Source organism: Microtus ochrogaster, chromosome 8 (genome assembly GCF_000317375.1).
Source record: "Microtus ochrogaster isolate Prairie Vole_2 chromosome 8, MicOch1.0, whole genome shotgun sequence".
NCBI lineage: Eukaryota > Metazoa > Chordata > Mammalia > Rodentia > Cricetidae > Microtus > Microtus ochrogaster.
Window position 1 is genome coordinate 16392169 of NC_022015.1, and position 26839 is coordinate 16419007.

Genomic DNA, 26839 nt, shown 5'->3' on the forward strand with positions numbered 1-26839 from the left:
AGAAGAAGAAGAAGAAGAAGAAGAAGAAGAAGAAGAAGAAGAAGAAGAAGAAGAAGAAGAAGAAGAAGAAGAAGAAGAAGAAGAAGAAGAAGAAATGCTACCAACCCAGAAACATCTGCTTTTGGTTTTTCAGACTCTGGAGGAAAGGAGAGGTGAGAGAGAAGGCTTAAGAAATTGCATTTTGCTCCCTGGGAAAATGCTGAAATGGTTAATAGAATCAGTACGTCAGTGTGAGGAGCAGAAAAAGATACAAGGGATTGCATTTAGACCAGTTAGCTGTGAGTTCCTTGTTAGTCAAGATAAGAATGATGGCAACAGATGTGCATACAGCTCTTGCTGTGTGCTGCTCATCATGCCAGTCTCCAAACATGACAAGTCATTTATTATACAAACACCTTAATAATGAAAGTCTGTTAAGACAGGGAAACTGAGATATGGGCATGGAATTGTTTGTCCAAAGGTCACCTTTAGAAAGTGACAGACTAGGCATTAGGCTACAGACTCTAAACTTTCAGTTAGCTATTCTACTTGTTGATGCTCAGTAGCTGGTCAATAATCTGAATCTAGGGATGGAGAGGGCTAGGGATGGGAGGGGGTGTAGACAAAGGCTGCTCCTATGTTTCCCAGCCACCCAGACTCAAATAATCTTACAAAAACCATATTAATTACAATAACTGTTTGGCCGATGGCTCAGGCATATTTATAGCTCTTACATCTTAAATCAACCCATTCCTATTAATCTGTCTATTGCCATGAGGCTGTGATTTACCAGTAAGGTTCTGGTGCCTTTTTCCTTCAGCAGCTACATGGCATCTCTCTGACTCTGACTTCTTTCTCCCTGCATTCAGTTGAGTTTTTTCCACCTACCTATATTCTTCCCTACCATAGGCCAAAGTAGCTTCTTTATTAACCATTGGTAATAAAACATATTCACAGTGTACAGAGGGGAATCACACATTGGGGGGATCCATACCATGATTTTTGTTTATTAGTTCTGTCAGAAGTTACCTTATTCAGGTTTCCTCCATTGTATATAAACCCGAGACAAATAATTTAAGAGGAAAGATTTAATTTGGCACAGAGTTTCAGAGCTTTCTGTCTGTGGCAGCTGGCTCCAAGGTTTCATGACCAAAGGCTGTGAAGAAGCAAAGTTGCTGTCCCACAGTGTCCAGGAAACTGACAGAGATGAAGGGGCACATAACAGGACAGAACCTCAAGAATAAGCCTCCCAGAGACCTCCTCAATCCAGCTAGGTTCTAGTTCTGAATGTTTTCACCCTGACTCAATAATGGCATCAAATTCTGATTCCTTCAATGGACTAACCCATTGATTAGGTCAGAGGCCTCAGAATTCACTTGACAGTGATGGGATCTTCTAGCTGATGACCCAGCCTTCAGTACATGGTCCTCTTCGGGGGAAATACTTCATGTTCACATTGTATTCATTAATTTTCCATTGCTATGATAAAACACCATGACCAAGGCAACTTACAGAAGGAAGAGTTGATTTAGCATATGGTTCCAGAGGGACAAAAGAGTCCATCATTTCTAAAGGATTGCAGGCCTGGTAGCTGGAACAGGAAGCTGATGTCTCACATTTTGAACCACAAGCACAAGGCAGAGAGCAAACTCAGATAACACAAGTCTTACACCTCAAAGCCTAGCTCCACTGACACACTTCCATTACAAGGTCACACCTCCTGAGCCACATCAGAGTGCTAACATCTCAGGACCGAGCATTCAAATGCCTGAGACTATAGGGGCATCTCATTTGAACTGTCAAATACATTGTATCTGTAAGAATTTTTCTTTTCTTTTCTTTCCTATTTTTCTGTTTGGCCACATTGGGTGCCACAATGTTGAGCACACTTTATTAAACATTCTCTGTAGATGTCCATATGAGTATGTGGCAGAGCCTCTTTGGATTGCTCTTCATGGTAGGAGAGTCCAATCTGTAACATGTCTGCACTCAAGAACCATAAACTTCAAAACTGACAGGGAAAGCCTGAAAAGAGCTAGCTGTAGACGTGAGGCCTTCCAAAGAACTGCAAGAGTGTCCCACACTGGTGACCTGTCTGTCACTGGGATCACAGTACCTGGTAGGAAATGTTTAAGATGGGAAAGATTTGTTATGGGTTCCTGGCTTCAGTTCATCATGGCAGGAAGGTGTGGAGCAGCAGCTCAGATCATGGCGGTGGGAACATACGGAAGGTTGTTCCTATCATGGCAGACTAAGAAGTAGAGCGAGCCTGGAAGTGGGCAAGGACAGTGTCTTCCCAAGGCCTTGCCCTGGTGATCTGCTTCCTCCAGTAATTCCCTCTCTCCTAAGGGTTCTCAGCTTTTCCACATAATACCAGCATCCTGAATGTGACTCTACTGGGGGCATATCAGTTTTCAAGCATAACACACATTTCTCTAAAATCCTTGAGACTGATGAAGGTGTGTAATACCCTGTACACTAATCTGCAGGGAGCAGCACACACACAATGTTCAGCTGGAATGGTGTACTCTTGAGATGCCCCATGAAGGATAGACATTTTTCTTTATCCACTAACATACTTCTGTGTCCTAGTGCCCTGCGTCCATTTTGGGGTTCTGTTCCATGTCAATGTTTAGCTTTACTTCTTGGGTTAACTTGGAAATGATGAAGTTCCTTTTCAGTTTTCCTCTTACCCCATCAATCACAATTCGGAATTTAGCTCATGCCGACAAGACATGTCACCATGTTTTGGTTTTGTCACTTCTATGTGGTGCTGACAATACAGTGCAGCTTCCTGACTCAGCATCTGGGAGGGGTGAAGATGAAGGAAGATAAGAATGCTCTTAGAGTCTATGTGAGGCTTCCTAGGTATCTGGGAGGCAGCCTTGGATGGAAATGTGCCTTTCTTTTATGGGTCCCCTTGGAGACATAGACAGCAGGTCCTCAGGACTTGAGTGTGGCCTCAGGTTCCCGCCAACCATATCCTGAGAAGTTTCTGTTACAACCAGGATGAAATCCCCAAGAGGTTTATTTCAAGATGTACTCTAGAGTCCTTGATTTATGATCCAGTTCAACTGAAGACAGTCAGCTCCATTAAAATAAGCGTAAAATAGACAGATGTGAAATGCCGGGGTGTCTCATTGAAACCAAGGCGTTATTTCTTTGAGACTTGGATCCATATGTATAGTGTACCTTTTATTTCCAGACTTTTACATGACACATTTTTTGAAGTAATGTATTCCAGATGTTTTAACCGCCTGGATGTTCCTAAGAGCTTCAGCATACAGGATTCATCTTGTTATTTAAAATTTAAATAAAATCGGTGTTAGCCTGATAAACCTGCGTCCCAAAGGGAAAAGAATGGCAGGATTAGGAAGCTAATGCAACTTTCCACAGCACCTGGGGAGAGCCATGGTGCTGAGCTGTTTGCTCCTGGGGAGAAGGGAAGGAGGGAAAACCAGTGTTGTCGACAGCTTAATTAGCTGTGGAAGTGGGAGAGGCAGCAGCGGGCAGGTCAACCAGGGCTCTTCTGGCCAACCAGCTGGGGGCCAGGGAAAAGTACCTGGCTTTCCTTTCTGATTTCTCTAGGAATTGCTGGTGCCTCCCAATGACTAAACCCTTCCACCAGTAGAGGACACACCAGTACCTGGCAATTCAGACCATGGGTGTGCTTGCCCTTCTGGGGCACAGGGCAGAGCAGTGAAGGTGGTAGAGAGAGCCAGTGCAAGTTCCAATCTCTTCCACAGTAGACTGAAGCTAGAAGTCAGAAAGGAGCCTAGAAGAAAATAGCTTCTATAGAGAGGCTGATATAACACACAGCCTCTGCATCTTGTAATGCCTGAGACAGAGAGTTTATTTATTGCTGTCACGTAACAATTAAGGGTGAAGGGTTGACGTGAGACAGTCACTCAGGTGCCGTAGCTGACAGTACTGTATGTTTCCCTGTTCCAGAGGCATAATGACACGTTAGTGCTGAGGATGAGAGGAAATTGTGCACGTGATTTTGGCTGCTTCATCCCAGAAGTGGCAACCGTCCTCTCCATCCCATTGGCTGCCCCTGGCTCTCTTGCTTTAGTTCCTTATTTTACTTTAGATTCCTCTCCCCTTGGCTAGTTTTCTTCTCTTCCCTTCTAGTTAATTTAATAATATGTTTCCTCTTATTTCTTGTCGAGAGTAGCATTATTTTTCTTACCCCAGACTAATCTAGTGATGATCAATTTGTCAACTTGAAACAACCTACAAACACATGGGAATAGAGTCTCAATGAGAGGCTTTCCTCTTTAGTTTAGTCTATGTTGACTATTTTAAGTAATTCATCTGGGAAGACTCAGCCCACTGTGGGTGGCACCATTCTCTAGGTAGGTAGATGAGAGTCAAACTGAGCACAAACAAGCAATAAAGCAAGCATAAATTTATTCATGTGTCTCTACTCTTCACGATAGATGTGATGTGATCAGCTTGTTGCAGTTTCTTCCTTGTCTTATCAAGATGACGGACTATAATGTGGAATTGGAGAATGAATAAACCCTTTATACCCTATGATAATTTTTGTCAGGGTATTTTATCACAGCGACAGAATGAAAGAGAAAGACTAGGTTAGTTTAAGATGCTTCATTCATAAACAAAACTAACCACAAGACCACATTCCTAAGAATGGCTAGTCATTGCTCTTATGGATAGAAATTCTGAGGTTAATGCTCAGTCATACCAAAGGACATGAGCTCAACTATGTTCATAGCAGCATTATTTGTCATAGCCAGAACCTGGAAACAACCTAAATGCCCTTTGACTCAGGAATAAATAAGGAAAATGTGGTGCATTTACATAATGGAGTACTACACAGTGGAAAAAAAATAATGACATCTTGAGATTTGTGGGCAAATAGATGGATTTAGAAAACATTCTATTGAGTGAGGTAACCCATACCCAGAAAGACAAATATAATATACACTCACTCATAAGAGACTTTTAGATATAAAGCAAAAAAAAAAGCCAGTCTATAATTCACAATCCATGAGAACCTAGACAACAAAGAGGACCCTAAGAGAGACATACATGGATCTAATCTACATTGGAAATAGAGACAAGATCTCCTGAGTAAACTGGGAGCATGGCGACCATGGGAAAGGCTAGAAAGGGAGGTGGAAGGAAGGGAGGGGAATGGAAAAAAATATACAGCTCAATAAAAACAATTAAGAAAAAGAAATTCTGAGGTTAACTCTTAATAAAATTTAGTTTTCATGACATAATCTCTCCACTGAAAAGCGACAGTGTTGAGAATCAGAGGGGGGAAGTGATTTACCCATGGTGACTCTGGAGTTGCCTCATTTCCTGGTTCTACACTCATAGTTCTTTCTGAAATTGTATACTCTCCTCTCTGTGCATTTTCTTCTTGCAGAAACTAGCATTCCTCTTACACAGGCTGCTAACTTCACTTTAATCTTGTGTAGTTCAGTTCTGCATATAAAGAAGCCAGTACCTTGGTGAAAATCATTAATTTTCAGAAGCTTTTGTTTCAGCAAGTCCAAAGATAATTGCTAAATATAGGTATATTCCCTGCAAGATGCTGTTAAAATGAACTCATTTCGTGGTTAGGGTTCCCAAAGGCAGCAAGGCTGTGCTAAAAATTTGAGTATTCCAGCAGCTGTGACAAATCCCTACCACAAACAAACATACAGAAAATGATTCCACTTCTCAGAAGTAGCCTGGGTGCTTTGTGTCAGGGCCGGTGGACCCAGATACCCGGAGACACTCCAATAGGCCCAAGCTTCTTTAAGTGGTAAATAGGTGTTGTTTCCATGAATGTAGAGGAGAAGGGAGAGCAGGTGCCAAGCTTTCATTCCTGGCTTCCTGGCATTTCAAATGTCCATGATGTGCTCTCTGTATGGGAAGCCTTCAGCTGACACAGAAAAGGCCCTTTGGCATCTAGAGGAGACATCTCAGATAGCAGAGGATCCAGGCCTGAAAGCAATCAGTGGCTGGGTTTAGGCAGGCACCATTTCCGTTTTCCCCATAGTCCACTTTGTTCATCCAGGGGGCAGTTCTTCCAAAGCCTCTGCATTCTGAGATGCACGAAGAGGAGGCTGGTCCACTGGGGCGGAGCTTGGTTTATTTCTCACTGAGTGTTCACATGGACGCCTCTTACATTGTTCTTCCCGCTCTGTCTGTGTCTTTCTCTTTCCACCCATCACTCAATTACTCCCCTTCCTCATGTCTCTCTTCCTTTCTTCTTTAGACCCATCTGTTCCCAAGGGCAGCAAAGTTCAACATCTATTCCCCCCCTGTAGAACCCAGGCGGCCGTTTCTGTGCTCGCCATAATTCTTTCAGCTTGCAAACCAAGTGGAGGTGCTAGCTAATCTTCTCATCATTCGGACCAAAATATTAGACAGAAATGACACTAAGGGGAAAGATTTATGTTGGCTCATAGTTTCAGAGGCTCTCAACCCATTGTGGTGGTCAAAACATGGAGGTGGGAATGACTGAGTCTGTGCAAGTAAGAGCGGCTTAGGTCTACAGCTAGACCCTACCTTCTAAAGGCTGCATAGCTTCAAAAGATGTCACAAGGTGGGAATCTGTATTCACAACATGGAGCTGTGTAGATATTTCAAATATAATCATAGCAGTGAACCACACAGATATCCAATTATTGTGGACCACACAGGTATCTGGCTCTAATTATAACAGTGGGACCACACAGGTATCCAGTTCTAGATTGTAGAGGGAATCCCGTGATGCTTTTCAGTTCAGTTCTATAAGAGAGACAAATTCTGCTCCAGGTCGTCTTCTTTTTCTCTGCATCTTTCCCTCAAATTACTTGGAATCTATAGTCCAGGAACAGAAGCAATGGAAAGGTTATGACTGGTCCTAAATACTCAACACACAGAGGGATGGCTGGGGAGACTTGCAAATCTGGGCCAGGCCCTTGAATACAACAATGTACATAGAAGAACTACTCCCTCCCACCCCCCCCCCATGATTTTTGAAAACAGATGCTGTTGGTAACTGGGAGGCTAGTGTGGTGGTTTTAATGGGGCTGTTTTCCATAGACTTGGCTCTTGAACACCCCAGCTGGTGGGTGTTATTTGGGGAGGTTTATCAGGTGCGTCCTTGTTGTGGGAAGTGCGTGGCTAGAGGCAGGCTTTGAGAGCTCAGAGCTTCACCTCACTTCACAGTCACCCTTTTTGTGTCTTGCTTGTGGTTAAAGATGTGACCATTCAGCTTCAGATGCCTGCTGCAGTGCCTGGCACTGGATGCTGTGTCTTCCCACTATGACAGGCTCTTTAACCATCAGCATAACAAAACCCATTCTCTCATGAGTGGATTACGGGGGTGGAGTGTTTTCACAGCAACAGGAAGAACTAAGACAATTGAAAGTGAGTGCCACCACTTCATTCATTAGCCACGAGTGGTTTCTAAACATGTGGGCTATATCCTTGTAATCTTGGTAGAACAGGACTGGAGGTCAAGAAAAGCCATCCATCGAGGAAAATTTTCCAGAATAAGACCCAGGAAAGACACGTCTCAGTTGCAGATTGCTGTGATTGCTGCTATAATCTGTATCTTTTAAAGCTCCCAGAGTTCTTCCAACACGGAATTTATGAGTTTCCCACACCAATCCATTCTCTAGCTCTCTGTGGTCACCTACAGGATGTACCATAGTCAATTAAATTCTGACACTAACATACAGGAGTTAGCATCAAACCCAGCAGGTTAGGGGCTCAGTCCCACAAAACTGAACCTCCCCTCAACTTGAGATGCCCCTTTTAAGTGTCTGATGCTAGATTACCCCCGTTTTTGCATGACTTAGCTAAACATCAGAAGTTTATGGGACTAAACTCCTAGATTTGATAACTTACCATGCTATCTTACAGAACTCAGGGACACAATTTACTTAGTACCAGTAGTTTTATAGACTGGCTACATATGAACAGTCAGGTGATAAGTTGGATAGGGTGTGGGGGCCAGTAAGGTCCTCAGTGAGTTGCTGTCTGTCCTTACTTGATTTTCTAAAGCATGGAGATATTCACCAACAAATAGTTCTCTGGTTCTTTTGTTTAGGGTTTTGTGGAGTTCTACATAGGCATCGTTGGTCAAATCATTCGTATTGGTGGTTAACTAAGTCCCCAGCTCCTGCTGTATGGCTGAAGGTTGCAGTACAGTAGAATTGAGCAGACTGGCTGTCTGTCTCTATCCTGAAACCATGTAAGTCTACCAAAGGCCACCTCATTAGCAAAAACTCAGCTATGACTGGAAGAGGCTTCATGGCCAACAAAAGATGTTCTCCTTACCTCTGTCATTTAGGAAATTGCAAAGTTTCAGGACTTTTGTGCCAAAAACCTGGGACAAAGACCAAATACATATTTCATGTACTATCACAATGTTACAGAGATGTTTCTAATTGATAATATGCTCTTAGTAGCCTTAGGAGAATTGATATTGGGAAATGGAAACTGTAGTAGAGCTGAAGAAACTTGTATTTCCTGCGTGCAAAAACTCGGCAGACTCGGGGTATGCAGTAGAATCCCCCTCTTCTAATACTGATGCTTCAGGGACCACAACCTTGGCCTGCTTCCTATTTTAGATTTTTTTTTGAAGGGGCAGTTCTCATGGAACAATGTACTTGAAGGGACCAGCACACTCCCCTACTTCTATGCATTCTGAGGTTATGGAATACTGCAGAAGAGCATCAAGTCAGCAAACTCCTGGGTGTATCTTAATGTACTAAGAAAGATAAAGTCTTCAAAGATCCCAGCTTCCCATGCCTCAGAGAGACGACATTCCAGAGTGCAAGGACCACTCTCCCGTAGGTTACTGTTGTTATTGAGCAGTGAAGTCTACTTTGTCTGCCTTATTGACACTGCTCCATGACTGTTGCTTCTGGGAACTGTTTCCCAAATAATCTCACTACTTCACAGTTCTCAGGCACTGCTTTTGGAGACCCAAAATTAGGATGCTGGGTGATAGCTCATGAGTCGAATGTCTGTGCACTATGTGTTGGCAGGTGGAAATTCGTGAACTCCTTTCTTCTTCTGCCTTGTTTTTACTGAGAATTCAGGGCCTATGAAGGTCAAGTTCTGGGGAAGTTTGCGGTAGAAATACAGTTCTTAAAGCTATTTCTCAAAGAGCTTGAGGAATTAAAACACAAGAAAGATAGGGCCCAGAGTGCTAGCATACAATGGAGGCCATCACTTGTGTGTGAATTTTGGAGCAAATTCCTGTGGGGAGCCTAGAAATCCTTGAGTGACTGTCTAGGGACAGATGAAGTCCTGGGGAAATGTGTTGTTTGACACAGCCATGTCAAGGATTAAGGCCTTGAACAGGGAGGAAATTGGCAAAGCTTCCTTCTCCCTCAAACCCTCATAATAAACATGGTGAGGTTTTGGGTTGTGGTGTGTTTCTTGCTGCTCCCTAGAGAGCATATGGCCTGCCCGGCCTAGCTTTCCTGTACTTGTGTCTGTCCTTTTCTTCTTTCTTTTACTGCCCCAAGTCTTGTTTATGGGACCTAGAAGAGCAGGATGCTCTAAGAAGCAGGGCTGGGATCTTTCCACCCTCAGGAGTTTTTAAACATGTGACAGCTTAGGTATATGAGGCAAAAAAACAATGACAACATATTGGTTGTCTTATTTATAGTAAACATTGCTTAGATTCATTGATCTTACTCTATGTACAATGGTGCTTTGTTGCCTGTATGCATGTGTGCCATGTCCATATCCAGTGTCCAAGGAGGTCAAAAGAAAGCATCAGAAACCCCAAAATTGAACTTATGAATGATTGTGAGTTTCCATGTTGGTGCTGGGTATTGAATCCTGGGTCCTTTGAAAGAGTAACCATTTCTCCAGTCCATTTTAATTCAATTTATTTATTAAAGGTTTCTGCCTCCTCCCCTCCACTGCCTCCCATATCCGTCCCCCTCCCCCAATAAAGTCCCCCTCCCTCATCAGCCCGAAGAGCAGTCCGGGTTCCCTGCCTTGTGGGAAGTCCAAGGACCTCCCATCTCCTTCCAGGTCTAGTAAGGTGAGCATCCAAACTGCCTAGGCTCCTACAAAGCCCGTACGTGCAGTAGGATCAAAACTCAGTGTCATTGATCTTGACTTCATAGCAGCATTGTTTGTAATAGCCAGAACCTGGAAACAACCTAGATGCCCTTCACCGGAAGAATGGATGAAGAAAGTATGGAATATATACATATTAGAGTACTACTCAGCAGTAAAAAACAATGACTTCTTGAATTTTGCATGCAAATGGACGGAAATAGAAAACACTATCCTGAGTGAGGTAAGCCAGACCCAAAAAGAGGAACATGGGATGTACTCACTCATATTTGGTTTCTAGCCATAAATAAAGGACAGTGAGCCTATAATTCATGATTCTAGAGAAGCTAAATAAGAAGGTGACCCCAAAGAAAGACAGTCCATTTTAATTTATATTAAAAAAACCATAGTTAGCACAGGCATTTGATTTGTTGTATTTATTAAATAATGTTAATTTTTCTTTCTGTAACTTGGATATTCCACAGATTACTTACAAAATTCCTTTGAGGAAGGATATTTTTTATCAAGTTTTACCATATGCATATGAAAAGATACCCAATCTTCCCCTTCACTGAGGTATTGCAAATTGAAAGAACAATATCATTTTCTCTAGATATTTTCCTGTTGTAAACATCAAAAGACTCAGAAATAGCCCATGTGTATAGTTTTTGCAGGGTAATTGGTACCAAGATTGGCAGTGAAATTTGATATATTGGTTTAAAGGGCACCTGAGCAATTTCTATCAAAATTTAAAACATGAATATCCGTTGTTGCAGAATTTCATAAAAATTCTTCTTACAAATACGCTACATGGGACCATAAATATTATGCTGTGTAGAAGTGTACTTGTGCATGCGTGTGTGCTTACATACACGATTGCCTATGCATGAAGGATAGAGAATGAGTCAAGAGAGACAATTAGTAAAGATGTTGACTTCTTCAGTGTAACCCTAAAAATGGTGCAGAAAGGAGAGAAAGGTTTATGAGTCCTAGAGTCTAAGTAAACTCTGAGGCTCACTTGGAGAGGGAGAAAGGTCTTGAGTATCCAGGCACCATGGGTGGTAAACAGGCAGGGTGGAAACTTTCAAAGATGGGTCCTTCTTGTTACTGCAGGGTGGGAAAGCTCCAGAGAGGCAACTAGACTGGCAGTGAGACAGGTTGGAGAGGAGTGGGGGTGAGGAGCTGATTCTCAAGAGCTTAAGGGAGCTGGCTGTTCTGTACCTAATCCCTGCAGAGGGAGTGAGCCCATAGAGGATGGGATTATCTGCAGTCTTAAATCTGGTCCATTTCTGGAAGGGCAGAGGGAGGGAGAGCTGCCATTTTCACTCACCAAACCTCTAACCATCCCTCTGTGTGTGTGTGTGTGTGTGTGTGTGTGTGTGTTACACCAACCTATGCTTCAGATCTCTAGATATCAATTCTATGTTCAAATTATGCATTATTTATCTGGGGCTATGCCCCATCTGGGGACCGATTGTACTTTTGACCAACTGTGTTTACGTTGAGGGCTCTTCTGAAGACTGGCTTGGGTTTGGCAAATTTGCCAGAGTGGCTTGCCAAACTCAGGATTGCACTTTACATATGCTCATCTGTTACCACAGGTGAACAGTCACATGGAAGGGTTATATAAGACAAGGTGTGGGAGAGGGGACAGCACACCCATGTGCTCCTTGGGTATCCCCATGCCCTCACCAACCCGCAGCCTCTATGACCTTCATTGTTTAGGTACTGTTACAGAGGTTCCTTTAAGTAGACGTGATTGGCCAACTTATTGGTCATTGGTAATTAACTGAACCTCTAAGCTAAGCTCTCTAACAGACCCGGAGGTTGAAGGGTGAGCTCCGCTGATCCTCTGACCCTCAGACATTCAGTGACAAACCAAGGCTTGCCCTGTAACAAGCTCAGTTGTGGTGAAAAAGGGCTTGTTATAAACAAGAAAATATTCTGTCCTCACACCCTTCCCAAAGAACCCTACAATGTCAAGAGTTCTATTCCTGCGTCTGAAGACGAGGACCCCGTGTGAGGGTTAACGCCCTAACAACCTCAGGGACACCGCAAGGATCAGAAGGAAAGCTGACTTGACTTTCATACCTGTGGAAGCTAAGGAACGCCACAGACCAAACCTGTGGGCACCTGCCACCCCCAGACAGCAGGAGAACGGACCTGCAGATGGACTCTCCCATCCCCAAAGCTCACCTGTGTCTGTCCTGTTTAACCCGATGCACCCTGTTCCATGCATGCATAGTCTCTCCGTCTCCTGTGGCAGTTACTCCAGTTGTTCTGATTAAGGGAACTAGTCTGCTTCTGGAGATGACTGCGAGCTTTCTTTTAATTCCATGTCACCTCCAACGATCCCAACCTAACACCATGCTTATTTCTTATTATACCAGAGTATCACAGAGATAGAAGGGAAACGGTGCATCTGAATGATTATCCTGGGCTCTCTGACCTATACCCCCGGGTCACCAGTACAAAGCAGGGCCTGGCCAGGGATTTGTCACCTATTCAGTCTGCTCTCCTTCCTTATCAAGCATAGCAAAGGTGGAACACAGTTCCAGAAGATGGTGAATTTATGGGAGAGATATCAAAACATTTAATAGTTTTGTTTTTGTTTTTGACTTTTGTTTTTCGAGACAGGGTTTCACTGTAGCTTTGGAGCCTGTCCTGGAACTAGCTCTTGTAGACCAGGCTAGCCTTTAACTCACAGAGATACACCTGCCTCTGCCTCCCAAGTGCTGGGATTAAAGGCATGCCCCATCACCACCAGGCCCTAATAGGTTTTTTTTTAATGACAGGAAATGGATGTTCCATTAGACATAATTTAAAATAAAAACCAGGGGCTGAGGAGGTGATGCAGAAGCTAAGAGCATTGGCTGCTCTTCTAAAGGACCTGGACTTGCCCAGCAACTGTCTGAAACGCCAGGTTCAGGAGATTTCACATCCTCTTTTAACTTTGGGGGACACTAGGCTGGCATGTGACACAGACATTTATGCAAACAAAACACTCACTCATGCACATAAAATCAGTGAAAAGGAAAGAATAAAATCAGGTAAATAGATATATTGAAAAAGATAAGTTATTAGAGACATGAAATAGGAATATGAGCTATTTGAAGATTTGGGGCATGAAGCATATTGTTAAAATGAACATTATCTTGCCTGTGGAGATATCAGATGATGGAATGAACAGAGCCCAAGAACAAACCAATGAATGGGAGGAATCCACCCATGAGCTCTCCCAGAAAATATCGGAGAGTAAGAAATGTGCAGAAGAAAAGAGGGGAAATCTAGGGACTGGAATTCCACCAGGAATCTCAGAAGGAGAAGGAAAAGCAGTCGGAGCATAGGACCGCTTTTCATTCTTCCAGAATGAAAATGTGAGAGGGCGTAGGCGAACAGGACCTCGGAGCCCCAGGTTCCTGCAGTGTCACCAAGAGCCCTAATCCAGACTGTCACTGCAAACCACAGAGGGCTCTTGCGAATATTCAAACATGGTAATTTATTATTATTTATTTACAAGAAACAGCTTGTCCTTTGGCCTCTCCTTCCTGCAGGGCCAATTCCAAGCTATTGCTGAAACAGTTTCCAGCACAGGCCAAGAATGTAAATTGTGCAGCAATTTCCAGTCCCGAGACTCCTGGTCAGGGTTTGATGGATAAAGGATTGCAAATGAGGCCCAAGACCCTTGTTAAGCACTGTCACCCTGAGTCACCCTGTGCGGATCTGGGCTATCAAGGCAGCAGGTGTTGCTTTTAACCCATTGATTCCCCAGTGCCTTCGCCTTGAGGGTTTTTAACTTTATATATATATATCTTCAAATATATATATGTATATATATATACATACATATATATATACATATATATATATATATTCCTTCATTTAAGTGTGACCCAGTATTTCTGCTACCTCTCTTTTGTTTTTCTGCTTCTTCTTTCCTTCTGGTATTGCCACTGTCTTCCCTTCCTCACATCCATCCTCTCCACAGTTATATTGAGCCCTTGTCATGTTCCATGCACTTTTGAAGACATTGCTACATGAGTCCTTTCTAGTGAGAAGGGCTGATAATGAAAATTGTGGTAAAGAAAAAGGAAAAGTAGAGCCGTCTATAGATCCTAACGAATTCAATGACGATAACTGTGTGTTACATAGATTTTCACTGAGTTGGGTAGGGGAAGAAGCCCGGGATGAGCAGAGGTGTCCGGGTAAGTTTGAGGAGGCAGTAGTTTAACTAGAGCTGAAAGCTAGGGAGGGAGTCATCAGCTCTGTGGAGACCTGGTGGGCAAAGCACGTGCAAATGCCCTGAGGTTCTTTCTTCTGCCCTCTCCTCTTTGGTCCACCTCATTTGCAGTAAAGTTCAGAAAAACACATCCACACTGTTGAGAATCATATTTTCACATTCTTCATTTTCTTCAATTTAGCTTCTGTTCCTGCTTGCTTCTTGTAATTGCTCTCTTGATGGCCACTATGTCACTGCAGGTGTGATGATGACTTGAGAACACAGAGAAAAGGGACAGAGCATGTGGGGTCCCCTTGTCTGATGTGGGAGTGTCATATATCAATCTGTTGATTTCATTGGATAAGTAATAAACAAACTGCTTGGGCTCATAGCTTAGAACATAGGTGAGTGGAGTAAACAGAACAGAATGCTGGGAGGAAGAGGAAGTGAGCTCAGACTAGACAGCTCTCCTCTCGGGGGCAGATGCCTCAGAGAGACGCCATGCCCCTCTCCCGGGCAGACACACGCGATGAAGCTCCGACCTAGGATGGATGTAGGCTAGAATCTTCCCGGTAAGACCAGTGCTCACAGATTATTAGAGATGAGTTGATCGGGATATCAGAATTAGCCAGTAAGGGCTAGAGCTAAAGGGCCAAGCAGTGTTTAAAAGAATACAGTGTCTATGTAATTATTTCGGGTAAAGCTAGCTTTGAGAGCAGCACTCCTATTACAACACTTGTCCAGTTGGTGTGCATCCATAGCTCAGCCTTATTCTGTGCAGGAGTCAGATTTTCCGAGAGCAGAGACTACAGGAGGGTCCTTGTTACTGTGTGCAAGCTGTTGGTCATCTCTGTAGGCTCCATGCCCGTCTTTTTATCTACGGCTTACTAGCCCCTGCTTGTGGAATACTCTTTGCCTGTGAGCTTTGCAGGCGTCCTATATCCCATTATTCAGGCTGTGACTGATTGTGCCATTGCCCCATGCTCTCCTTTGTAATGATATTATACATTCACTGTCATGGCCTCATGGTGGGTGGAGTTTATTCTCTGCCTCTTGGTGGTGCTTTGGTCATTGGATGTGAGTGAAGCTGACGTACACAGAGGTTTGGGATGCATTGGTAGGTGGACTGGCGCTCCTACATTCTTGCAATTACTGTAAGTGCCTAGGACCTCCCTGAGAAATGACAGTTAAGTATAGCTACATGAATCCAGCCCAGCAGATATGGTTTGAATCTGCAATGTTCCTTATAGGCGCATGTTTCATCTGCCATATCCTGGATGGTGGTACCACTGTGAAGGCCTCTAGGGACCCCGTTGGTGGAAGTAGGTCACAGGGGTGTGCCTGTAGGGCCAGCTCTGGGTTCTGGATGCCGACTCTGCTTCCGGGTTTGTGAACAGTTGTGCTGCCATACTTCCAGGCATTCCCTACCATGATGGACCCAAATCCCCTGCAACTGTGAGTTCAAAGAAGCATGTATGCCCTTAAGCTATTTCCTTCAGGTATTTTTTTCACAATGGGCAAAAGTGATTAACCTCTGAGACGAGAGCTGCTCTCATGAGCAAGAACTTGATACAGCTTTCACACAAACCAGCTCAGTGCGTGTTTATGAATGGCCAAGCACGGCTCCCACAGATGTCCCTGATAGCTGCAGTGGTTGACTGTAGGATCCTCACAGGTGTCAGTCTGCAGATGTTCAAGCCCTTCATAGAGAATAGCATATTTTCCTACAGTCCATGTATAACCTCCCCGAGCTTTCAATCACCTCTGGATCACCTATGGTACATAATGCAATGTAAATGCTATGTTAATGGTTATTATGCTATATTGTTTAGGGAACAATGACAGGAGAAAAAAGTCTGCAAATAATCAGTCCAGACACAACCACCATAGGCGGAACTGCAGATGACAGGAGCAAGATGCATGCGGAACAATACCAGGCCAAGAAGGCTGGGGAGCTGCCAGGCATCTTTGTCGTGATGGGGGCTGCAGCAGGCTGCGCCTACAAATTATTTCAATTTCTTATCTTTCAGCCTAGCACTTCAAATATAACAAGTTTTGAATTTTGGGACTTTCTAGAGCTTACCTTTTCCCAATGTTTTTAACCTGTGGTTGGTTGACTTTAAAGAGGCAGAACTTACAGGGGAGGGGCCTGGTAAACCAGGGTTACTTGTTTATGTCAGTCTGTGAACCCTTTAGCATTCCTGCCATATTGAGGGCCAGGTGAGCAGAAGGCACTGAAATTTTTTAGGATTGGATTGGAGGTTTCTTTAGGGGACTATCTGGTAATTTGGGTTTCCATACCTTGAATATTCAGGCAGAAGCAGGGCAGACTCAGTGAATCCTTGGGATTTCTGAGCCTGGTTCCTTGAGCTCAGATTTTATGGGCCTGCTCTCTCATTGGCATCGGTTCTTTTGTTTGTTGGGTGCTTTGAGAGGCCTGTCTCAGGCTGCTTGGTACCCAGCACACACCCCAGAGCGGTCTGAGGTCTGCATGGTGATGAACAATTTGATGTCTGCTCTTCATGGAGGATGAGAGGGACAGATCCATCCCACCTGTTCCTTGGCAGTGGTAATGCCACCTGATTTACAGCTATCCATGGTCCTCCCACTGTGTATTAAAGTGTCTTTCAGATTTGACTTCAGGGTCTTGCTCTGGCCTTGAGGATTTAGGAGAGGAATTGATTCGCATTGACTTTGTTGGCCAGACAAAACTGGGTGATGATTCTAAAGCGTGCTGTCTTCACAGAGAAAGCTAAGACATCCCTGAATTAGGTGGAAACCCTTTTCTTCTTTTGTCAAACATATTTCCTCTTTTTTTTTCTGGAAATAATATCCTGCATTTTCTTTTGAACAAAAGAACCTTGGCCAGTGGATGTTGCCTTCCTTGGTGGGGCTGACTAGTATGCATTTGTTTTAATTTGTTGCTACATTGTATGTGTGTGTGTGTGTGTGTGTGTGTGTGTGTGTGGTGCTACAACAAAATACTGAATACTGAACAAAATACTGGAACAAAATACTGGAACAAAATACTGGAATCAAATGAAACACAAACTACTGGGCACTCTTGTGGGAGGTTGTCTTGATCAGACGGTACGAAGCAGGAAGATCCGCCCTAAAACTGGAAACTTTGCTTTCTGTTTGCTTGGCCCTCTCTTTCTGGAAAGTTAATCTATTCTCTTAAAAATAAATGAAAAACCCAGTGGGTTTTGATCCTACTGCATGAAATGGCTTTGTGGGAGCCTAGTCTTTTTGGATGCTCACCTTCCTAGACCTGGATGGAGGGGGGAGGACCTTGGACTTCCCACAGGGCAGGGAACCCTGACTGCTCTTTGGACTGCAGAGGGAGGGGAAAAGGAGTGGGGGGAAGGGGGAGAGGTGTAAGGGAGGGGGGAGGGAAATGGGAGGCAGGGAGGAGGCGGAAATTTTTTCAATAATAATAATAAAAAGAAAGCAAAAATAAATAAATAAATACTTAAAAAAATAAATAAATGAAAAAAGCCAAGGGTGGTGGTACATGGTTTTAACCCCAGCACCAGGAGGCAGAGGCAAGTAGATCTCTGTGAATTTGAGGCCAGCCTGGTCTATACAGTGAGTTTCAGGCTAGCCAAGAACTACAGAGTAAGGCCTCATCTCAAAAAAAAATTAAAAAATATCAAAACATCAAAACAAAACAAAACAAACCCAAGAAGTCAGAGTCAAACTGGGGATAGTTTTGCAATACCCAAGTAAGGAAAAAAAAAATGTCAGTGTTCCTAATATGCCAAGATTTTACATGAAACAGATAACAATGCAGAAGAACTAGGGTGACGTCCCCGGGGTGGTCCCCCAAGCTGTCATCCACGTGGCTGATGGGTTCGAGGATGCTCAGAAAGCAGCACATTGCATCTGGGTGAGAAACCAGTGTCTAACTGGAAAGAGAACAGGAGACAGAAGCCACCTCAAGCTGACAAAATGTTAGGAAAGAAATCCATCCATAAATTGCTAGTATGAAGATAAATGCAACAAACAATACTGGGAGCATTTAAGTCGCTGTTAAAAATAAGCCACATAGACGTCTTGCCTAGCAACCCTGCCTTATGGATCAGTTTATGTAAATAAAAGCATCTCTCTTTGAAAAAGAGAAACTTCAAGGATGTTTGTGGTAAACATTTCCTTGGTGGTGGGGGAACGGAACCAGCTTGAATGTTCTTCAGAGGAGGCAATCCTCTGTGTGCTCCATGGAAGACAATGCACTCATTGACTCTATACGAGCAAGCCGGGCTACACTCATATGAGGGAATACAACTTAGCCATAGAAAAAAGCGTATAATACAGCCCCGCTTTCGTAAGCACAAATTGCCAAAACGTCCTTTCCATATGGGACTGTATGGGCGTAAAATGTTTCTGTGACTATGGGCAAGAGGTAGAAGCACACTCCAGGTAGCTGTAGTTGAAGGTGGTTCCACCAGAGAGGCAGGAATGGGAGAGGAAACTCAGAGGTATTTCTTTCCACAGTTTTTGCATTATTCCACTGGTTATAATGAATAGGTAATATGTTTTTAATTAAGAAAGAAAAGGATGCAAAATTAATAAAAGAAAACTAAGAGGTAAAAGGGAGCCAGAAAGGAGGCGTATAGGCAGGAAGGTGAAGGTCTGGACTGTGACTGGCAGAAATGTGACCTTTGGTTTGCAGGGTTCAGGGGTCAAAAAGCCCTTATGGTGCCTACCAGATGCGGAAGTCAGGAAAGTTGGCGCTGCAGAACTGAGGGAGAGCCGCAGACCTAAGAACGAGGACCAGCTGTCATTTAGGGGACACAAGGCAGTTTCTTTGGCTTTTGTAACCTTTTGTTTTTTAAAAGGTGACTCTAATTTTATTTTCTTCTATATTCTAATTTTTAAAACTATATTTTTATTATTTTGGGGAATTTTATACATTGTATTTTGATCACATTGACCCTCTCCTCCAGTTTCTTCCAGATCCACCTCCCATTTCATTCTCACCAAACTTTGTGTTCTCACTTTAAAAAATTAGTACTACCTATAAACTTTTGGGTGTGTGACTGCCCAGCTACAGTGTGTTCACCTTACTGGGGGCCACACACTTAAAGAAATTTCTGTCTCCCTTTGCCCACAGTTATCAGTGATCAATAACTCCTCACTTAGTGGTGGGACCTTTTGCCCATGTGACTTCTCAGTGATGGGATCTGGTCTGGCTTGAGCTTGAGCAGACCTTGTGTGTTGTGTCACAACCTCTGTGAGTTCGTGTATGCAACTGTCCTGCTATGTCAAACACACTTTTCACTATAGGTGTCCACCACCTCTGCCTCTTACGATTTTTTTTTCTCTGCCCTCTTCTGAAATGATCCCTGAGCCTTGGGAGGAAGAGGTGTACTACAAATGTCCCATTTATCTGTTAATGCAACCTACTTAAGAAAGACACAATCGCAAGAATAAGTTTCTCTGCTAAGGTTGAAGAGCTACACTATCTGTGGTATAATGTTAATTCATTAGGATTGCTTTAGCACTATGTCCCTTCAGCAGAATAATAGTAGGGTGTTTCCCCCTATGGCCTATGACCTGTCTAGCTTAATGACATGTCCAGTTCTTGGCCTGATACCTACATCCAAGTCGAGTTTCCATCTCATTTAGCTGTCCTTAAGTTCAATCACAGGGGTTGGCTACTCCCATAATGTATGTGCCACTGTTGAATCAGTGGGCATATCTTTCCAGCCTGGTTGCTGTTGTAGTTCCTAGAGTTCACAAAAAGGATGATGACTTTTTTCCTTAATAATGTGCATAGCGTCTTCCAGCACTGTGAAAACTCTCCAGAAGGGATGAAGCTTCTATGTGAGTACCAGTTTGATTTCTCCATGTTCTGTGACTCCAATACGTAGCATCTTCAGCAACAGAGTCTTGCCATCGAGTTCTGAAAGGTAACCAGTAGCTATGGCAATGGCCTGTAATGTTTTGGGATCTATGGAGCCTCAGTGGTCAACAAGTCCAAAGGTGATAACCCATTCCTGGTCTGTGGTGCCTAGCAGTGATATGGTTGCCACATTATAGGATGACTTCATTTAAACACACACACACACTTTAGGAAGGTAATAATTCTAAGGGTCATAAATTTGATGTATGGGCCATGTAGCTCACCTTCTCATCATTCATCTTGTCCATTGTTCATCCCTGCATCCCTGCATCTAGGAATCTATCATCCATCCTCCATCATTTGTAGAAGGGCTACTCTGTTTGTAATTAAGAGACTATAACACGTTTATTTCAATATTTTTTAAGAATTTCAGATGAACACTGTATATACACTATTTTATATCATTATCTATCCCCAACTTTTCCCATGTCCATCTTTGACAACTTTAATTACTATATCCTCCTTAAGTATTATAATTTCATATATATGTAACAATGATGTATATAATTATAGTAATAATGTGATGATAAGATGAAAAGAGGTGATCTTTATGACACATACAGAGATCAAACCCACAACCTCAGCATTCCAACGTCATTCTCCAATCAACTGAGCTAACTGGGTGGTGATATAAAGGGGGAAAGGAGAATAATGGATCTGGATTGGTTAAATGGGGTGGAGGATAATAGGGCAGGGTAGAGGAGGAAATTCAAAGAAAGATATATATTCATATATGCATGTATGTGTGTAATATGCTGGGTCCATTTAGTGTTGTTTATATGCATGTGTGCTTAGGGATTGGATAACTTATCAGGACACTCATCCTTGGAGAAGACGGATTATCCTTTTTTTTTTGTTTTTTAGCAGTTATTAACTACTTTTAGCTCTTCATAAAGGGGTGAGGCTTGATGAAATCTCCTCGATTCACGCACACAACTGGTATTGTCATTGTGCAGGTCATGTTTAGGTACCATATTGTTAAGATTTCATGAGTGCATCATATTGTTAAGATTTCATGAGTGCAGTTCCCTGTCGTGTATAGAAGACACCGTTTTGTGACAGAAGTCTTGCTCCTCTGCCTCTTACTGTCTTTCCATGCCCTGCTCTTCAGTTCTCCCAGAGCCTCAGGTATTGAAGTTGTGTTGTACATACATGTTGGGGCTTAGTCACTATGTGTCAGCTGGTTTCCTCATTTTGACCAGTTGTGGTTTTCTATGATGCTCTCAGTATGGCATAAAAAGAAGCTTCTTGGAAGGGGTGAAAGCTATGCTTATGCATGGATATAAGGATAGATGTTTAGAATGCCATTGGGAATTATGCTGGTTTAGAAAAATGACAGTAGTAGGTTCTCCTTTACAGTCCATGACCTCACCAACCATTGGTACTTGACTGGGTTTACAGTGTCAGGTATGACTTCCCCATTGAATGGGTTTTAAGTGCAGTTAGGTGGCTGTTGGTTACCACTGAGATGTAGATGCCATGACTGTATCTTTGAATATTACCCCAAGATGTAAAAGCCATGATTACATCTTTGGATATTACCCCTGAGATGTAGATGCCATGACTGCATCTTTTGATGTCTTATGATGCTGTTCACTATTGCTGCTCATAGACCTTTTAGCTGTGTAGGGCTTTGATTGTGTTTTCTCCTTGACAGCTTGCAAAACACTTTTGGATACTCTGAGGACTAGTCCTTGGGGAGGAGGCTTCCAGACCAGTTGTCACTTAACTCTTCCATGTCTTGTTTCCAAATTAAATGATGTCTTCAGCAATAGGGTTTTATCTTCAAGATCTTGGAGTCAACCAAAGGCAATGGCAACAGCCTTTTGAGAGTTTTTTGGACTTCCCCAACCAACAACTCACAGAGAAGTTTCTCATGCTTGGTACTGGGGTGTTCATTAATAAAATATTATGTACGTATTTTAAAGTAAACATAAATACTGTTTTCCTGTGGCGTGTTCAATCATTCTTAATGCTCTTTGTAGTGTCCTTCCTTCCCCTCCCTGTATAAAGTCCCTTCTCATTGTCCCTTCCTAGCACCTTCATCATATTATTCCCCTCTCTAGAGCTCCTTCCCTGACTCCACACCATGGCCCCTCTTATATAGTAGTTTCCTCCAAGATCCATCCTGCAGGGAAGCTACTTAAAACAGAAGGTAAACAAATAAAAACAGCTTCAGGAAGTCCCTAAATCTGACCAGATTCACTAGGCTCCTCCCCTTCAGAGTAAACAATAAGGGCTACTAAGAGTCACTTTCGGAAAAACCACACTGCAGAATGATCCCACTGAGAGCACAGACAAACTAAACCTGTTTCTTTTTTCAATTATATAACATAAGCCCAACTCCTTTGCTCAGATGTATAAAATAAACACACTGAGGTTCAGGGCTATAGTCAGTGTCCTCCCTCAAAGCAAGCACAGCCCATATGATCCCAGCTTTTCTGTATGTGTGTCTGTTCTTTCTTCATTCCTTTTACCCCAGTTAGGTCAATCTCTGAAGCCACCCAGAACAGCTTGTCTAAATCCACCTCTGGAGATCTCAGGATCTGGAGACAGACCTTGTAGACTGGTGTCACACTGTCTTAGAAGCTCTCCAGCTCCCAGCTACAACTTGTTACAGCAATGCTCCCAATGCAGGAGAAGAATCTTTAGATTTCTCATGTTCAACTCTCAGAACTTCTTGTATGTCATTGAGCAGGGCTAATAGCACATCCAGGGACCCAGCTTTCTGATCTATTAGCCAAGCACAGAGAGGGTGGTTGTGCTAATAGATAAAAAGCTCTTGAAGCCATTTGTTGTGCACTTCATTATAGTGTATGGCAATTATATGGTGACTTTGGTTGTACATATTAGATGAAAAACCAATCTACGATGTACCACTCTACACAATAGAAGATGATGAACAGCCCGTATAACACAATCACACTACATTACAACTATGTCCACGTGTGTGTATGAGTATGCATATCTGAGCATGCGTGTACCAGTGTGCATTTGTGTGTGAGTGTGCTTGTACACGTGAGGGTGATTGTGTGTATGCATATGTGTGTGACTGTGTTTGTCTGTCTGAGTGTGCTTATGTATATGAGTGTGCATGTATGAGTGTGTGAGTGTACACATGTGTGAAAACATGAGTGTGCTCGCATGCATGAGGTGTGTGTATGAGTGTGCTTGTGTGCATAGGAATGCTTGTGTGTGTGAGTGTGCTTACATGTGCGAGTGTGTAACTATGCATGTGGAGACAATTCTATAAAGACACGCTTCAAATGCTTAAACGGTGATAACACCACAGAGAGGGGGACCTGAGACAGGGCTACAAGTAACAATTTAACTGTCTTCTCATTTCCTTTTCTTCTGTGGTGTCTGAAAATTTGCTATTGATTTATTCTTTCTGTAATATAAAAATAAGAATAAATGAAAAATAATCAGTAGATTTTAAAATGGAGGTAAGGCCACTTGGGCATCTCTTCTTTCTGTGTTCTGTCATACTGGTTCACGAAGGTAGCCATAAAAAGTATATAAATGAAATTTCTGGTCCTAATGTGAAGGTGAGATTTGTCTGCTATAGATCCATGAGATCAGTCTAATAAATCACTCTGCTGGTTGTTAGGTTAGAAATGAAAAGCCTGGAGATGCAATTCTCCCTCGATATGCCTGTGGCTCCCCAGACACCACTAGTTCTGATCTGCAGGGCTCAGACTTGAATGAACCTTGTTCATATAACCTGGGACTAGACATGGCTCTCCATTCTGCCCTCTTCTGTTTAATGTCTGCTCCCCAATCTTAGTCTGCCTTTGGTACCCAGAGACAGTTTCCTATGGTGGATGGCACACACAGGTTTTCTTAGGTCCCTCAAAAAGCCATAAAGCATGTATCAAACCCATGGAAGGAAGTCATAGCTACTATAGAGATGGCAAACAGGTTCTCAGGTAAGAGCTCAAAGTGGGGGACAGAAACAATTGTATCCATTACCATAGAATAGGGTTCTTTTAGGGACAGACTCATGTTCTTACAAGTCACAAGAAATTCCTATTACAAGAAATTCATGACTTCTGCAAGGAAGGCGAAAGAACTATTGTAACAGCAAGAATTCTCAGATCTGAGTGTCAGGATGCCTCGTAGATATTAAGAAACTTGGAAAATGGAAAAAAGGTATGGACCACATGATTGCCAAAGACTATTTGGGGTCAACTTTTTAAAGCAACAGGTTAAATCTGAGCTCCACTATAAGCTCTGGGACCCTAGATATTAGGAAAAAACTCTCTGGGGGCTTCATTTGGCATCTGGATGGTAGAGGTGATAGGACCACTTTAAACTGAATTCTTAGAAACAAACTTTGAGATGAGTTACAAGCTGAAGCTTGCTGGGAAGCTGTGCTTGCAAGGCAAATGAGATTTTCAGGATTAGATAGAGGGGTAACCTGACCTACAGTGTGGCTGTAATCTAGTCTTTTGGAGCTTGGATGGGAAGCCTGAAGCTGGGATGACCCATTGGTGATGTCTCTTTTGGGAAAAGAAGGGCTGAAACTGTGAACTCATCCCAACCAATAGTCAGCTGTGTACCATCCCCCAGGAGTGGTTAACATTGAATGATGAAGCTCCCTGTAGCTAAAGGCAGTCTCTATTGAGAGGTCCAGCTCTGATCTTCCGGTCGTCTGTGTTCCCAGCCTTCAGGGTGCACTGACTTTGATCTAGGCTCTCAGTACCCACTACAAATACGTGTTCTGTAGGTGTGCAGACAATATAGAAGTACTTTGTGTACTGTCAGGGGCACCACAAGACTGTAAATATAAACACAAATAAATACAAATATCAGCTATTTTCTTTCCCACTTGAGACATTTCTCAGTGACTTTGGAAAAAAATAGAGGTGATTTCCTTGCTTTACCCTAAACCTATCCATCTCAGTGACTCAAAGCCCCAAGTCCATCAGAAACATGTCTTTGCCAAGGAAAGAACAAAACCCACACTGACAAACCACTTAGTAGCTAATCGCCTTTCTCAGTCACCACAGAACCCACAGCCTCTCTCCACAGGTAAAGCGAGTGGGCAAGGTTTGCTCTCATATCAGCAACGCAGCTACTACTGTTCCCTCCATCACTACCTCGGTTGGGCCTGGCAACTGCATTATCCCCTGGTCAATGTATTTTATAACGTACTGCCAGGAAGTTGAAGGTAACTGAAGAAGCATGCATCTGAGATATGACTAAGGTTATTCATTAAATATTAATTTTTAAAATTAGCTTCGGTAGCTAAGGGTCACCTCTGTATGACCTTAGCTCAACGTTTCAGGGAAATGTGCCAGTTAGAAGTCATGTGCAGATGCTTTCAGGATGCCTTTGCCTCTTTACTATGGATGCCTTTGCATCCTTACTACATGTTTATGCTTTCTCCTTTAGTACTCAGCCAAGTCCAGAGAGGTCTAGAGAGAGCAACGTTGGGCATGGCACCTATAGCTCTTGCAAGTCTGGGTGGGTGAAATCGAGGGGAAGGATAGATGGTGAGGGAGAATCCAGCTCTGAAACTAGCATGAGAGTCTCCATCAGCGAGCAGTGGGGCCTAAACAGTTACAGAAGTATTGGAATTTTAATGGGATGAACCCTTTTTGTGATTTAGATTTTATGGGTTGAGAGTGAGTAAAAGCTCAGAATAATTTAGGGAAGACAACATATCTATGCACAAGAAACACACACAAAAATACAAAACCCATAAAAAGTAAAATCAGAAAGCTTAAAGTACAAACAAAAGACCAGTAAGACAACAAATGCCCAAAACAAAGTAATAAGAGACAAGAAATATCTCCAAAAAAATAGTGTGGAGTTCATTTTGTGTTGATCATCTCTTGCTGGGCATTGGGCTTACCCTTAAGTGTGGTTATTATGCCCAGTGAAACTCCATTAGAGAAAACAAAGTTTTCCTTTGTAAGTGGGTATCAATTGGAGATAGCTTTTTGGTTAGGGATGGGAGCTTGTAGTCCCCCTCTCAATGCAGGAGCTCTGTCTGGCTTGAACTTGTGTAGACCGTAGGCATATTGCCATAGTCTCTGTGAGTTCAAACATGTATCACTCCTAATGCGCTTGGAAGACACTGTTTACTTGGAGTTATCTGTCCCCTCTGACTCTTACTGAGCCATGAGAGGAGGGATTTGATAAAGCTAACCCATTTAAAATTGAGAGCTCCTACATCTCTTTATTCCCATTGTTCAATTTTGGGTCTCTGTGTTAGTTCCCATCTATAAGCATCTCTGATAATGGTTGAGCAAGATGCTAATATATAGGTATAGCAGAATACTTTTAGGAGTCATTATATTGCTATGTTCCTTTAGCAGAACAATATCATGTGGTTTTCCACTATGCCTATGGCCTATCTAGTCTAAGGTTTTTGACTACCTGAGCTGGGTCAGGCATGGGTTCCATCTCATAGAATGGATCTTAAATCCAATCAGAGAATGGTTGGTTACTCCCACAACATTTGTGCCACTATTGCACCAGCATATTTTGCAAGCAGGTCACCATCATAGATTGCAGGGTTTGTAGCTGGGTTGGTGGTTAACTTTCTTCTTTGGTAGCATGCAGAGTATCTTCTAGTACCATTAGCACTAGTAAGCAGGGGTTAAAGTCTCTAGTTAGGTAACAGCTTTATTTCTCTGTGTTCAATGAAAATGGAAGTGCTGTCTGCAACATTAGGGCCTTATCATCAAACGGAG